Genomic DNA, 15,038 nt, shown 5'->3' with positions numbered 1-15,038 from the left:
TGTGTGCATTAGATTGAATTAAGCAACATCTAAATTATTTTCTGTATATAAAATTTATTATAGTTACCCAAAAACATCCTGCTGTGTGGAGTGTTAAGTGGCTCATAAATAAAGCTGAAATGACAAAATTAATAGCACAGCTGTTCACAGAAGAGAATTTGTGCTCTAATTCTGTTTTGATTTTCCCTTTTTGGTAGCTAGCTTGTCAGGTATTGAAAGTTTGGTCAATTAATTTGCCTCATTCTCACTTTGTTACCTTTTGGGGATTTTTTTTAAATATTTATGTTTGTTCTAGTTACTTTTCTATTGCTGTGATAAAACAACTCTACCAGAAACAACTTAGCTTACATTTTTAGCTCATCACTCATCATTGAAGGATGTCAATGCAGGAACTCAAGCAGGAGTTGAAAATAAAAAAAAAATAAAGGAATGCTGCTTACTGGCACACTTACTGGCTCATGCTCAGCTAGCTTTCTTATATAGTCAGGCCCATTTGCTTAGGGATGGTACCACCCACAGTGGGCTGAGCCTACTATATTTATATAAAAGTAAAGACAATCTCTCACAGACATGACCTTGGGCCTTTATGTTGGAGGCAGTTGAGTGTCTCTCTTCCCAGGTCTGTCTCTCTCTCTCTCTCTCTGTCTCTCTCTCTCTCTCTCTCTCTTTCTCATACACACACAAACACACACACACAGAGATAGAGAGACAGACAGAGAGACAAAGAGACAGAAAGACAGACAGAGAGAGACAGAGAGGTAGAGAGAGACAGAGAGAGACAGACAGAGAGACAGACAGACAGAGAGACAGATAGAAAGAGAGACATACCTCTTCCATTAAGGCCACACCTCCTAATCCTTCTCTAGGTAGGGACCAAGGATTCAAATCATGAGCCTATGATGATCTTCCCAGGTGACTTTAGGTTGTACTATGTTGTCAATAAAAAACTAGCAGGAACAATGTTAGACTATGAGATTATACCTTAGGCCCTAAGGTTCTACTCATGTATTTTTATCATCATCATAATCATCATCAATAATAATAATAATAATAATAATAATAATAATAATAATAATAAGTAGTAGTAGTAGCAATAATAGAGATGATTATGATAAGCACACCTACCAAGTCGTACATATCTACCATGTTCAAACATCATGTAAAATGCTCTTTCATTTAATCATTCCCATAAACTTTGAGAAATATAGAATTTAATGTGAGAGTACATCATACATGATGTAGACAATTTGATGACTTTCAAGAGTTCTAGTTCTTCAGCAAACACTCTTTTGTCCCCTCTCTTGTCATCCACTTGGGCTTTTGCTTTCTAGTTTCTACTTGTGGTGGTTTGAATGAGAACAGACCCTATAGGCTCATAGTTTAAATGTTGGCCCCTAGTTAGAGGTGTGGCCGTAATAGAGGAGGTATGTCCCTGAGAGCAAGCCCAGTCTCTCTCTCTCTCTCTCTCTCTCTCTCTCTCTCTCTCTCTCTCTCTCTCTCTCTCTCTCTCTCTCTCTCTCTCTCTCCTACACAGGCAGGAGATCAGGATGTAAGCTCTCATCTACTGCTCCAGTACTATGCCTGCCTGCTGCCATGCTCCCTGCCATGCTGGTCATGGACTAATTAACCTTTGGAAACTGTAAGCAAGCCCCAATCAAATGTTTTCTTCTATAATTTGCTTTGACTATGCTGTTTTATCACAGCAATAGAACAATAACCAAGACACCCTTGCATTGGATGTGCTGATGTGTCTGTCTTGAGTTCTGACCAATAGAATGTGGGTAGAAGTATTATAGACAGTCTATGTGGTTGGCTAATAAAAAATTTTCGAAGGAATCTTCCATTCTTTCACATGATGTCTAAGCTTATGAGGAACTTAGAAGCCCAATATTGATGATACTAGAGTTGACTATAGTATCCTGTATTCTTAAATCACAATATTGGAAAGTTTCTCTCATTTGCCTTGGTTTTATTTGTTTATTACATGAATAATAAATTAACATTTTTCCTATACTAATAAGGTTTTAGGATTACTTGTTCTAGAGTCAGTATTTCCTTAACTAATGTAATATTGAGACTCAGAGAGGTTTTCATTTTAAGATAACATATGTATGTATTAGAGAGCTTAAAGGATATGCTCAAGGACATCAAGCTAGCTGTAGGTGGTGATGCATGGCTTTTAAAAATCATATTTTGGGTGTGTATGCATGTCCATGTATATGTGTGCATGTGTAGTGGCCAGAGGTAGACACTGAGTGTCTTCCTCCACTGCTTTCCACCTTGTTTTTTGAGGCAAGATTTCTCACTGAACCTGGAACTCTCTGATCTGACAAGGCTAGCTGAGTTGCTACTGAGTGCCAGGTATCCTCTTGTGTCTGCCTCTTTAGGGCTATGATTACAGACACATGCCACACCCCTTCTCCAAAATTTTTGCGTTGGTACCAGAGACCTGAACTTCAGGTCTTTACACTTTGTCTGGCAAACCCTTTACCAACTGAGCCATCTCCTAGTTTCCCTAAAATTATACTTACTTAAATCATGCTTTCATCACCTTCTGGTTTTTCTTCTTTTCCAGGCTTCAGATATGTTTTAGTCCTTAATTTGGGATAAATATGTTATTGTACACACTTGAAATATTGGTAAAAATAGTAGGTCTAGAGCCTGGATATCTGGGTGGAGTCTGTTGCTTTCTTGCTGTTTAATCAGGAGCAGGTCATATGGAACTTGTAAGATTACTATGAAGATCAACTACATCATCACTTGCAACAGCCACAACAACAGCACCTAATGCTTTAATTTTTTTTATGCATAGACCCACCAGTTTGTGAAACAAGTACCATTATTATTCTAAATTGTGTAAATGAAGAAACAGGAATTAACTCTAAGGATTAACAGGGGTTTATTCTTAAGAGTTAAACAGGGGTCTAAGGACATTGCTAAGGACAAGGTCAAATAAAATACTAATACTGTATTCAAAGTACTGTGCTTGGTGTCTACCATCTAACAAATACAAGGTCATGTTATGTCTTTTTCTTTTATATTTTTATATTTTGTTCATTAAAACCACAAAGAACATGATGAGTTCAACCAAACCCAAGCACAGTTAACATGCTCACACAGCAAGGGCATGCCCTTCTCCAACAGGTTTCCAATTCAGGAAGCCTTTCTATGTTCCAAAATACCACCACCCACAAACAATTTCTATTTCATTTGATAACCAGTTCAATTGGAACTATTTTATCAACTGACAGCTTCTAGAATTTCCCATTGATGGAAGTTTGAGATGGTCATTTTATGCCCAGTTCTCTTTACAGCTCAGGAAGGGTAAGAAAAAAAATCATTTTAGCATTGAACTGCTGTCTAAATATCTGTGCTTTTATCCATAGACTTAAAGCTACTTGCAACCACAATTAGTGTTTTTTTTTCCTTTTACAGTGAGTGAATGGTGGTGAGCATATAGACTCATGGTTGCTTAAGATGATGAGAGTTATTGACAGGTGTGGGTATGGGTCTAAACAAGACATTTATAGCACTCCCTCTAAGGTTCAGAGAACATTGCAGAAAAGCAGGTGTGAAGTATATAAGAGTTGAAAGGTAAGGTACAGGACTATAAAATGCCATTCTTTAGACTGTTAAATTATTGCAAATAATATAGCTCACAACAGCTATGCTGGGCCACACAAGATTGGCACTATTAACAATCAGCTGTGAAATGGGGAGGCTATTCTAACATCCTAGCCCTTACTGTTAGTAGATTCTGAGAGAATGAGAATCACTGTTTTCAGATCTATACCCACTGCTGAGCCCATCAGCAACATCCAACTGATATCTCCAAAGCCATGATCTAAGAGATGACCCCTGTTATACATAGTGAGTTACAGAACAAAACAAATAGATATAAATGTGTGAGAGAGATTTGTAAGGAGAAGATTGGTACTGGTGTGGTAGAGAGATTGGAGGGGGTGGGGAATGAGTGTGGTCAGTATGCATTGTATATATGTGTGGAATTCTCTAAGAACAAATTTAATTAATTAAAAAAACAATAACTCAAATAGCAATATGAATTCAAGAAAATGAAATTATATTTAAGCTAAGTTAATCTATGCGAATTGAATTGATATTTAAATTGTTTTCTTTATATGAATTTCATTATAATTATCCAAAACATCTCATTATGCAGGGTGTTAAATAATTCATGAATAAAGCTGAAATGCCAACATTAGTAGCATAGCCATGCACAGGGAAGAATTTGGGGCTTAAACTCAGAAATGATTGTTCTTCGTGGGGATTGAATATTATCCTAAGTATCTCAAGTATCTGAGAAAGATGAGATTTTAGGTATAGAGCGAGTGATAAATTAGCTACCAAAGTAAGATTTCAGAATTGGGGAGTTTGGGTGAGCACATGAAGAGCATCCATACTCACTAGGAACCATCTTTCATTTCTAGCTTGCTTGCTTGGCCCATTCTGATCATGCTCTATTGATTTTGGGATTTTTTAAAGCTACATTTTAACCTTATGCTATCTAAAGCAGTAGTGGCTGGATCTACACTCTCTACTATAGGTTCTTTGATATGCCTGAGCCATCTGGATTTTTCTATTCTGTGTGATCACAACCCAAGTACAAGCATTTGATTGGTCATTATAAGCAGACTTATACAGCTGAAGCTACAAATTCGTATGTGGGCCCCCAACCACTATAGATATGTATACAAAGCTCAGAAGACCAACTTTCAGCTCTTATATGGCCAGGTCTCTACCCTGTTGCTGATTAAACATTCTCCTCAACATGTTTATGATCATCAGCCAATCATCTACATGATTTCTTATCTTTACTTAGGACACTCATGTGGTACATTAACTTTATTTTTTTTTTTAAATTAAAACAGTCTACAACCATATATCCAGATTAAAAGAGAAGCAATGTTCTTATCTCTGCTCTCATGAATTAATAAAGAGCTCTGAGGGTTCTCATTGTACTGATGCTGTGCTTGCTTGCTGCAAAGTATTCTTGGGAAACTTGTTGGCAATGTGAAAAAAATCAATTTTCAAGCCCTATTTTCTTCTATGTTGTATTTGTGACTGTTGAATGGTTTTAATATTGTAAACAGAAGGATATGCCAGTCAGGGATCTTGTTTTTAATTATTGAAGACTCATTCATCTTGTTGCATGGATAGAGAAAGGGGAGTCCTTTCTCTACAGTGTTATCTTTGGGCTCAAGAGGTGTCTGTAATATAATAAAATGGACAAGCTCTTCTAGAGGTATTTTCTGGGGGCAATCCTGCTGCTTCTTTGAGGTGTAATAGCCAAGGATTTTCTGAGTCAACTCTGGTTGAACATGAATATTATAACTATTGATTCTTTTATACCATAGTGCCAGGAAGTCTCCAGGAGAGCTATGTAAGAAGAGGTCATGGAGCACAGAATCTCAAGATTCCTCCACTTCACTTTGATTCCCTAGATAAGATGTCCTGGAAGTCCTTTCTTCCTTCTCTATCACACCTGGATTTACGTTTTGTCACAAGAGAAGAGACATTGCACCTAAGAGTCAAAATAGTTAAATCACATAACAAGAATAAGAAAAATGCAAATATAGCAATGATGCCTGAAGAATATAGAAAGCAAGGGGTTTTTTTTTGTTTTGTTTTGTTTTTAAGCATGGATTTTTGGATGAGAACACTGAAACCCAAGGGACTGAGTAGCTTATTCAAGAGAACAGAGCAAAGCTGGAGCTTGATTCATGGCCTTTTGATTCCCAAACAAGGAACATACAGGTATGAACATTATCTTGGTTGTCTTCAGTTGGGACAGGCACATCACTTGGGAGAGGCTCTGCATATATAGATTTTAACACCATTGTCTACATCAAGAACACGCCTAGGTCCTGACAAGATCCACACAGGTTGGTTCAGTAAGATGGCTTAGTAAGTAAAGGCATTTGCTGCTAAACCCAATAACCACAGTTTAATCCCTGGGAAACTATATTAGAAGGAGGCACATTCACACACCCATGCATGCACATATTAATCAATGTAATGAAATTGTCTTTGAAAATCCATTCAGGTCATCTGCTGTAGCTACACCTCTCAGCGCTTCTTAGAGTGATGCTGTCTACATTATTGTTGGTTTTTTATTCTACCAAACATAAGGCCAGAATAAAGGTTTCTATTCATACATTGATGAAATCCTCTTTCATTTCATTACTGTCCTTCATTGGAATAGGAAGGCAGGAATGGACCCAACCCAAGGGCTCAGGTCTTGGTAGGCACTGGCCCATTGTAGACTCTTGATTAATGTTTGTTGTATGAACAGAGATGGGTCTCCAGCAGCCACATTTATCAGAGTAATTGCCAATTCACCACTCCCTCAGAAGGCAGCAGGGCCACACCAGAATGACCTGAGAGGGTTCCCTAAACAGAGAGTTGCACTTTATCAGATTAGCAGCAACCATTTGACTTGTAGGGAACCAATTTGTAAGCTGCCTATTGAGTCATCAGGAAACCAGGCCTGAAAAGCAAGAGCAAATGAAGTCAGAAGGATTACTATATTGGCTCCTTTTGCAAACTTGTTGGAAAATGCATAGAATGTGCCAGTTTGTAAGAAAGGAGAAATAAGAAGACACAAATAGAAAGAGAGAGAAAGAGGCAAGTCTCAGTATTGATGATGCTTATATGAGTTGAGAAACTAGCTGCTTTTGGGACCAGGACCCTTTCATTGACTGCATGTAGTGACAAGATGTCTGCTGTTTGAGGGGACTTAACAGAGAGCCTCTGTTTCTAGAAAAGCCAAAGGATTTCTCTCTGAATTGGCTAAGGACATGGTTTTGCTTTAAGAATACTGATTTAATCTCTGCCTGACAAACCCTCATCTGGCCTGCTTGTGTATTTGGTTCTGTTCGAGCTGGACCTTAGTGCTTGCTGCTCTTGATCTTATTCATAGCAAGAAAATGACCTGTGGCTTTTTTAACATAGATGTCTGAGATCCTATCATGGGGCTACTGAGCTTTAGGTGGGCCTAGAGGAAGATGGTGTTAGCAAGAGCAGTGTTCCTATTCTCATCTCCATTGTCTTGGAGCTTTGTTCCCAGTCTGTTGCTGCAGCAGAAACCAGTCTCAGCTATTTCTTCCCTGGGTAGCACCTAGTCTTTCTTGGTCTGGCTCACTCTTATCTGTTCCTGTGCTTCTCCAGTTCTCACATGGCTTCCAGCTTCTTTTTATCATTTAAGATCTGTCTAGGGAGAGCAGGTAGACCAGCAGGAACCTGAGTAAACAGTGAGAGCGGCTTCCAAGAGATTAGTGTTGAAAGGGATTTTCAAATCAATGGCACATTGGCAATTTCATCTTCAAAGAATTGTTTGGCTCTGGTGAATTAAAAACCTTTAATGGAATTGATCAAAACTCATTTTTAGCTTTGTTTCTGCAGCAATAGGAACTCCACATTCTAGAACTGTGCTGGATAGCTATATGTCAACCTGGCACAAGCTAGAGTTATCTGAATGAGGGACCTGCAATTGAGACAATGCTTCCTTAAGATCAGGCTGTAGGGCATTTTCTTAGTGATTGATGGGGGAAGTTTCAGGCCCGGTGAGTGGGGTTACCCTTGGGCTGGTGGTCCTGTGTTCTATAAGAAAGCAGGCTGAGCAAGCCATGGGGAGCAAGCTAATAAGCAGCACCCCTCCATGGCCTCTGCAAGTGTTTCTGCGGCCAGGTTCCTTCTCTGTTTTGAGTTTCTATCCTGACTTCCTTAGATGATGAACAATGAATTCTTCCCTCCCCAAGTTGCTTTTGGTCAGGATGTTTCATCAGAGCAATAGAAACCCTAACTAGGAGAATCTTGGAGTCACCTCCGTGCCTTGCTGGAAGAGAAGACCTGTCACCTGTGTCTGTGTCTGGATCCCTCAACTTGAATCCCTAAAGGATGAGTGTCCAAGGCTCTTCCCATGCTCTAACAGCTGTCATCCATGAACTAGAAAGTAACAAAGAAATGGCTGTTTCTGCTCTGGAGGACCTGCCCAAAGTGCCCCCCCCCATTCAAGGAGGCCTTTATTAACAGATGAAGAAAGATTGTGAAGCACATGGTAGTAACTTGGCCCTACCCACACCTCTATCTTGGCTTCCTTATGGACAACTTCCATGTTGATAGCTTCCAGGCTGTGTTGGATGGAGTAGATTGGCTGAGTGGCTGCAAGGCTAAGCCTAGGAGGTGTAGACTCAAAGAACTCTATTTGCTGGATGTCAACCATGACTTCCTGGAAATATGAACTCAAACATGTGACCTTCCCCAAGTGTCATGGCCACAATCAGAGGAGGAAGATCACACAACAGTGCTGATGCAACCACTTCATGTTCACGCTGAGGGTGGCTTTCTGTTGGACATTCTCAATGATCAGTACTGTGTGGACTTCTTGAGGTGGATCAAGCTGAGATTACATACAATGGGCTTCAGTTTTTATAATTTGGTACCAAAAAGAAATGAAAGCTGAGACAGTGCAAGGTATTGAATTCCTTGAGATATCTTGGGATCTGTAGCTACATACAGGTGGTTTTAAGCCACCTGGCATGGGTGATCTGAAAGAGTAGTCTGTGCTTTTAACTCGTTAGGCATCTCTCTCTAGCCTCAATATAATAATGTTGTGACATGGGATGGCTCAGAACTCATCATGTAGAACCCCTTCACCAACTACTGCCTCTGGAGTATTGAAATTAGAGTGGTGCACAGCCATCCCTGACTTTTATATCTTTTTCTTTGTAATTAAATCTTTTTGTTTGTTTGTTAAAAAGAAAGAAAGAAAGAAAGAAAGAAAGAAAGAAAGAAAGAAAGAAAGAAAGAAAGAAAGGAAACCCTAACTAGCACAAGGGCTTAGCACCTTAACCTGTCCTGCATGGATGAGGACACCGAAGAAAGGAAGGGACAGAACCTTTGTTTAGTTACGGATTCCTTTAAATCATAATCCATGCTCCATGTCTTTCTACTAGGGGCCCTCTGGAGCCCACTATTTTATTGATATATAAACACTTTGGTAATTCGGTACAAACTCTATAATTCTTAAGTGTATCTTGATGTTAATAAGAATGTCATGATACAAAACTGCATTATGTGTGTGTGTTTGTTTGTGTGTATATATATATATATATATATATATATATATATATATTCATTTAATCCTTCCATTTCCTCATAAATTGATTATTACTGTCATATCTCCATTTTGTAAATAGTAAAGCAGGATAAGAGAGATTAAGCAATCATCTTGATAGCAGTTCTTATTTAATAAGTGTGGACTTATAAGCCAGTTCCAAGTGATCTGCATGTAGCAATTGAATCCTGCTTTCAATGTCTTTACTACAGAAGAAATATTATTAAGTGAATTATCTGAGGACACATAGCCTCTATTTGGGTTTGATCTAACCACTCTGGCAACTGTCATGGAGAAAACACAGATATTCCTATAGCAGACCAGATGCCCATGTAAAAATGCATGGAAAATTTCACATGCCCAGCATTCAACATACAAACACATTTGGGTCCTAGACAGAGAAGAAGCTCTGCAAGATGATGGGAAAAGGTGATTTCATGTTTGTCTCCCAAGTACAAACACTGTAGCAGCCTGGGGCTTAGCAAGTGTTATTAGACATATAAGTGAATGAACATAAAATAACTTTGTTGCTCAGTCATTGACTGATTTTGTGATCTTGGCAGTAATTTGGTCTCCCTGTTTTGCTTCCTTCATATAAGATGTTGAAAAAAGAATAGAAGCATAGAATCAGTCCTTATCACTGAGATTGCCTTCAATGCTTGTTGTTTGGGGGGGGGATGTTGAATATTGACCCACTGCCTTGGGCAATGCAGAAGGCTGGGGAACAGCAAACAACTTGGTCCTACATATTCAGGATAATTTCTCCTGAACATCAAGCCTTAGAAGGAATTACCTGCATAGTTCAAGACATTATCAACTAAGCAAGATGTAGAAGGATTAATACAGTGCCCCTAGTTGATGGACTTTTCCACCCCAGGATCTTTGCCTCCTGCCATTAGGTCTGTGATGGCTTGGCTCCCTGGCAATGGAGCCTTTGCAGTTGGAATCAAGGCTGTTCCCAGTAGACATGAAATCAGGAAATTGTTCTGAGTTGTTTGAGCAGGCCCAATAAAATTACATGAGCACTTAAAATAAGTAGAGGAAGAGAAGAGTCAGAGAGGTGGGGGATGGGGCAGAACAGCTACTGATGTTCACCTAACAGGGAACTGATTCTAACATGTAAAGAACTGAAAACACTGAACACTAAGACATCAGATAACCAAATTTGAGAAATGGGTAGATGAGCAGAATAGGCTTTTTTCAAGTAAAGAAATACAAATGCTCTGTAAGTAAATGAAAAATGTTCAGTATCCTTAGTCATTAGGTAAATGCAAATCCAAACTACTTTAAGAGAGAGGTTTACCAGGTCATTCTCCTCCCTGTGGAACTATTGGCAGTTGAAAGCTGATAGGGCGAGAAAGTCGGTTTGCTCCACGATCCTGGCAGCTCGTAGGTTTGCCATGCTGTATCGATGGTGCTATGGCTATGTCCATGTACCAGTGCTAACTGGACTCCGAGGGAAGTTTAAAATGGAAAGACCTGAAGTTGAGAGAGAGAGAGTTGACAAGAGGTATCTGGAGGAGTAAAAGGGTAGGAAATTATCAGAGAATAATTAAAAATCACCACTCAGAGATTCCACTTTACCCCAATCACAAAGAATTACCATCAAAAAAAAAAAAAAAAAAAAAAAAAACAGTTGCAAATTCTGCTAAGAATGGGGGTGGAGAGGAACTGAGATACTGTCAGAATGTAAATCAGTACAGTGCCATGGAAATCAGAATGGAAGCTTCTCAGAAGACTAAAAGTAGAAGTACCATATGATCCAGCTATAACCGTTCTGAGTGTGTATCCGAGTCAGTTTACTATAGTGACACTTGAATACTCACATTCCTTGTGGTGTTATTCACAGTAACCAAGCTATGGACTCAGTCTTGGTGTCCATCAGTGGATGAATGGATAAAGAAAATGTAAATATATACCCTTAGTTTTATTCCACTGAAGAAAAGAATGTTTGCACAAAAACAAGGATTTTATTTTTTTTTCCTTGTATATGAAAGTGTGGCATGAGATAAGGACAAGAAGATAAGGGGTAGGGGCTATTAGGAAAGAGAAGAAAAGACTATAAAATGTTCAATCACATAGTACTAAGCTCAGGTACCCATGCTTGCAGGTACATGAGTGCAATACTAGCCACTGGAGCAACCTTCCAGTGGTTATAGCCAAGAAGAAAACTGACTCTACCTCAGTATTCATCAACTACCAATGGGGTAAATATGGCCAACAGTATTATGTGGTTAGAAGTGTCACAATATATAGAAATGTGATATGTAGAAATATAAAGAGATGCAGCCCTATATTTTGTGCAACATAATTTTTTTTAAAAAAATGTAATAGAAGACAAATAGTTGAAAGTACTTGGAAAATATGTAGCATTGTGACCCTCTGTGTGCTGGCTTAAAAGATAAAGACAAGGACCATGAGCCAAACATGCAAGCAACCCTTAGGGCTGAATACAGCCACTGAGTGACAGGCAGCAAGGGATCAGGAACTCTATAACTGCATGTAAGGAAAAATTTCTAATACCATGAATGCCTATAGACAAAGAGCCTTCTCATACCTCCACATAGGAAAGCAATCCAGGAGGTGCCTTAACTTCAGCCTTGTGAGACTTGGAGTACAGAAACCATCTAATCTACCAGACTTCAGACCTCAAATGCTTGTGACATATAAGATACTTGTTATGGGAGCTCAGTCCACTTACAAAAGCAGGAACATTTAGCACCTCAACAATGCATGTACTTGGGTATTCTCCTGTAAATAAGCTGAAGAGACTAAAAAAGACACCAAGGGAACCTAGTGCTTGTTGAGAGTAAGGGGTGGACAGCATTCATTGGTTCTAGTAACAAAGGAAACAGTTTGGACATTGAAACTGAGGTGGATTAACAGATGGCATCTGAAGAAGTTCGGAGTCCTGTTGCTGGAGGTGTGTTATTTGGCAGGGAATGAGAAAAATGGCTTCCTATTAACTAAACCTTGTAGTAAGTCAGCAGTCAAGGAAACCTAAGAGAATACAGTTGGCAAGAAAGAGCACACCTGAGGAAGGATGGGGTATGGGGAACAAGGTGGGGAGCAAGATGGATCTCAGATAAGTAAGTCTAAGACAAAAATGACATCTCTCTGGAGATTTGAAAGGATCTACCTTAATTCTAGAGCATCTATTTTTTCTCAGTAAGTTTTGAGGCTATATTGTTATGTCTCACTAGTCATGATGTCTGTCTCTTTGATGTAAAGGAAAACATTGCTATTATATAGTGATGCTTTTTAATTCTAAGAATGCTTTTGATCTTTATCTTTTCTCTGATATAAAGCCAGATTTCTTTCATTTACTTTCTCCCTGATATATAGGTTCCTCCCTCCTTATCATTCTATATTCTTTTATCTCATATGCAATATTTTGCTAGAGTTCTACAAATTCTTATGTGTCCCTTTCAATTGGTGAACATGCATATTTATAAGTCTTATGTTATCGATTGATTTCATTTTTATGTTTTCCTTGCTCTGCATTTTAATTTGTTCTGTTATTTCGTGAACTTTTTCTATAACTTTGTCTTAGTTTAAAAGTTTCTTTTGTCAGTAGTTTAGGGACTGAATCTCATTATGTAGCCTAGGCTAGCCTCAATCTTGTGACCCTTTGCTTTAGCCTCTCAACTGCTAGGACTACAGGTGTGTATTACCACTCCAGGGTGAGGTTCTTTATACTTTCCTGCTTCCCTACAATTTGAACATGCCTTTCTAGGTTAAGACTCCAAATTAGCATTTACACTTACCCATAATATTACAAGGATATTAGAAACATCTTCTGAAACTCTGTTTTGGTATTTACTTCTATCTCATGTTTTACTTTGATAATGTGTTCAAAATATTTCCTTATATTTAATGGTATATACACATTATAAAACAGAATAATATAAGGAACATTGTATGCCTACTTCCAATGCATGGTTTAAGCATTTCTTACAAACTGTTACATACTTTACACTATTCTACCCTTCGTTCCTTTCACAGAGGGAAATGCTTCTCTGAATTTTGTGTTAATTATTTAATCACAGTAAGCATAGAAACATTTTCAAAGATTCATTTCTATATTTATTCTTGTGTATGCGTGCATGTGTGTGTGCATGTGTGTGCATGTGTGTGCATGTGTGTGTGTGTGTGCGTGCGCATGCCACATGTGATCAGGTTCCTGAAGAAAGTCAGAGCCTCTGATATGGGTGCTAGGAACTGAGCTAATTTCCTTTGGAAAAGAAGCAAGTGTTCTTAATCACTGAGCTATAACATTTATTTTTAATTAAGTTTGCTTAAAAACTTTTGTTAGGGGTGTTAAAATGTTATACTTTCTCTTGGGATTTGCCTTGATTTTAAGCTTGACATTTTATTTCCAAGAATACATATTGTCCTATGCTACTGCATTTCTTCCTCCCTCACTACTATTCCATACTATTTTAAGTGAGGAAACCATGACTGTATCCACTGCCCTCTTGAGGGACATCACCTTCCCATCCCTAGCTCTCATCCATTATTTTTCTGGTGGATATCCCACTGCCCCATCCCTGCCTTTTCAGTTCGGAACAAAGCTGCTACAAACATTTCTGCCATCAGGGGAGCACACTGAGGAGTGAGAAACTGGGTGGTTGTTGAAAACCGTTTGGCATTGTGTCCCTCCTTCCCGGTTTAGATCTACCACTTGCTTACTATTCCATCTTGAGTTTTAGACTTCCCATATGGACGCCTTTCCCTTTCCTTGAATCATCTTCTGAGAGTTATTTTAATGACGATCGTCACACTTTCCCATCTCTGCTACGAAAATGTTGGCAGCTATCACCTTCCCCTGATTAAAATGTGAAAAATTCCGTTTTGAGGGAAATTGATAACTTTAAAGAAAAAACTCGTAGATGATGATATTTGGGGTTTTTTTCTTTCAAAGGACTGGGTTGCCCTAACAGGAGTCCTTCAGGACCCATAGTACAGAACACTCAACATTTATTGTCTTAACCAAGAACTGTTCAGACACTGATTAAAAAGAGAGAAGTATATCAAATATCAGGGAGGCATGTGATTCTGGAACATATGTAGAGGAGACTAAGAACATTTCCTAGGGACATAAGAAAAAAGCTAGGATGTTAGCATCCAGCAAGACAGGAGAACAATTGCTGGGCTGAAGCAGGAGAATTGAGCCCTGTCCCATCCATTGCCCTTCATTTTGGTAACATCTTTGGCATCTGCCCTTGGTAGGAAATGGCTGGCTTTGGACTTGCCCATGTGACTTGCCTGGACAATGGTATGTGGGTCAAAGTGACAACTGCCATTTATAAGACAAGCTTACAAGGTTTTATACATCTGATTTCCCTCTTCAGTCTCTATTATCGTGATAGCTGGATAGTCGTAGGAGAAGATTGAAGTATAGATGAACCAGAGCTGAACCTGGTTATATCTTATGATGATGAAATTATACTGGAGAAGTAACTATGTGTAGAGATATCAAAGTATTTTCAATTCCTGATGGTCAACAGAGGAAGTACATGATGATTTAGTTGTAGTGTTTCCCAGTTTTAACACTAAATATTTTCTAATCAAAATTGAGATACAATAGGAGAATAGGTTTCAAACTTGTGTGCATGTGTGTGTGTGTGTGTGTGTGGGGGGGGTGTTGGTTATAAGGGTCAAGTGCTTCTATTCCAACGTAGAACATGTAGAAGAAGCTAATGGTTGACTAGAAATGGACAGTCTTTTCTTCTATAGTAAGAGAATTGTGGCTGATACTAAAGTCTTCAAGAACAATGGTCAATATTCCCACCTTCCTTGCAGCTAGGTAGGACCACGGATGATACGACACACATACTTTCTTGGCCACATCCTGACAAAAAAGCTATGATCTCTTCCTGTTCCATTCTCCCCACCACAT

At 38.8% G+C, this 15,038-nt stretch overlaps 1 pseudogene; it reads left to right on the top strand.

Moving 5' to 3' along the window:
• The first annotated feature begins 7,917 nt into the window (after window positions 1-7,917).
• LOC117712394 (oogenesin-3-like) lies at window positions 7,918-8,482 on the top strand (annotated as a pseudogene).
• The last annotated feature ends 6,556 nt before the right edge of the window (window positions 8,483-15,038 follow it).

Source organism: Arvicanthis niloticus, chromosome 7, assembly GCF_011762505.2.
Source record: "Arvicanthis niloticus isolate mArvNil1 chromosome 7, mArvNil1.pat.X, whole genome shotgun sequence".
Taxonomy (NCBI): domain Eukaryota; kingdom Metazoa; phylum Chordata; class Mammalia; order Rodentia; family Muridae; genus Arvicanthis; species Arvicanthis niloticus.
This window is presented reverse-complemented; position numbering and strand designations above follow the sequence as displayed.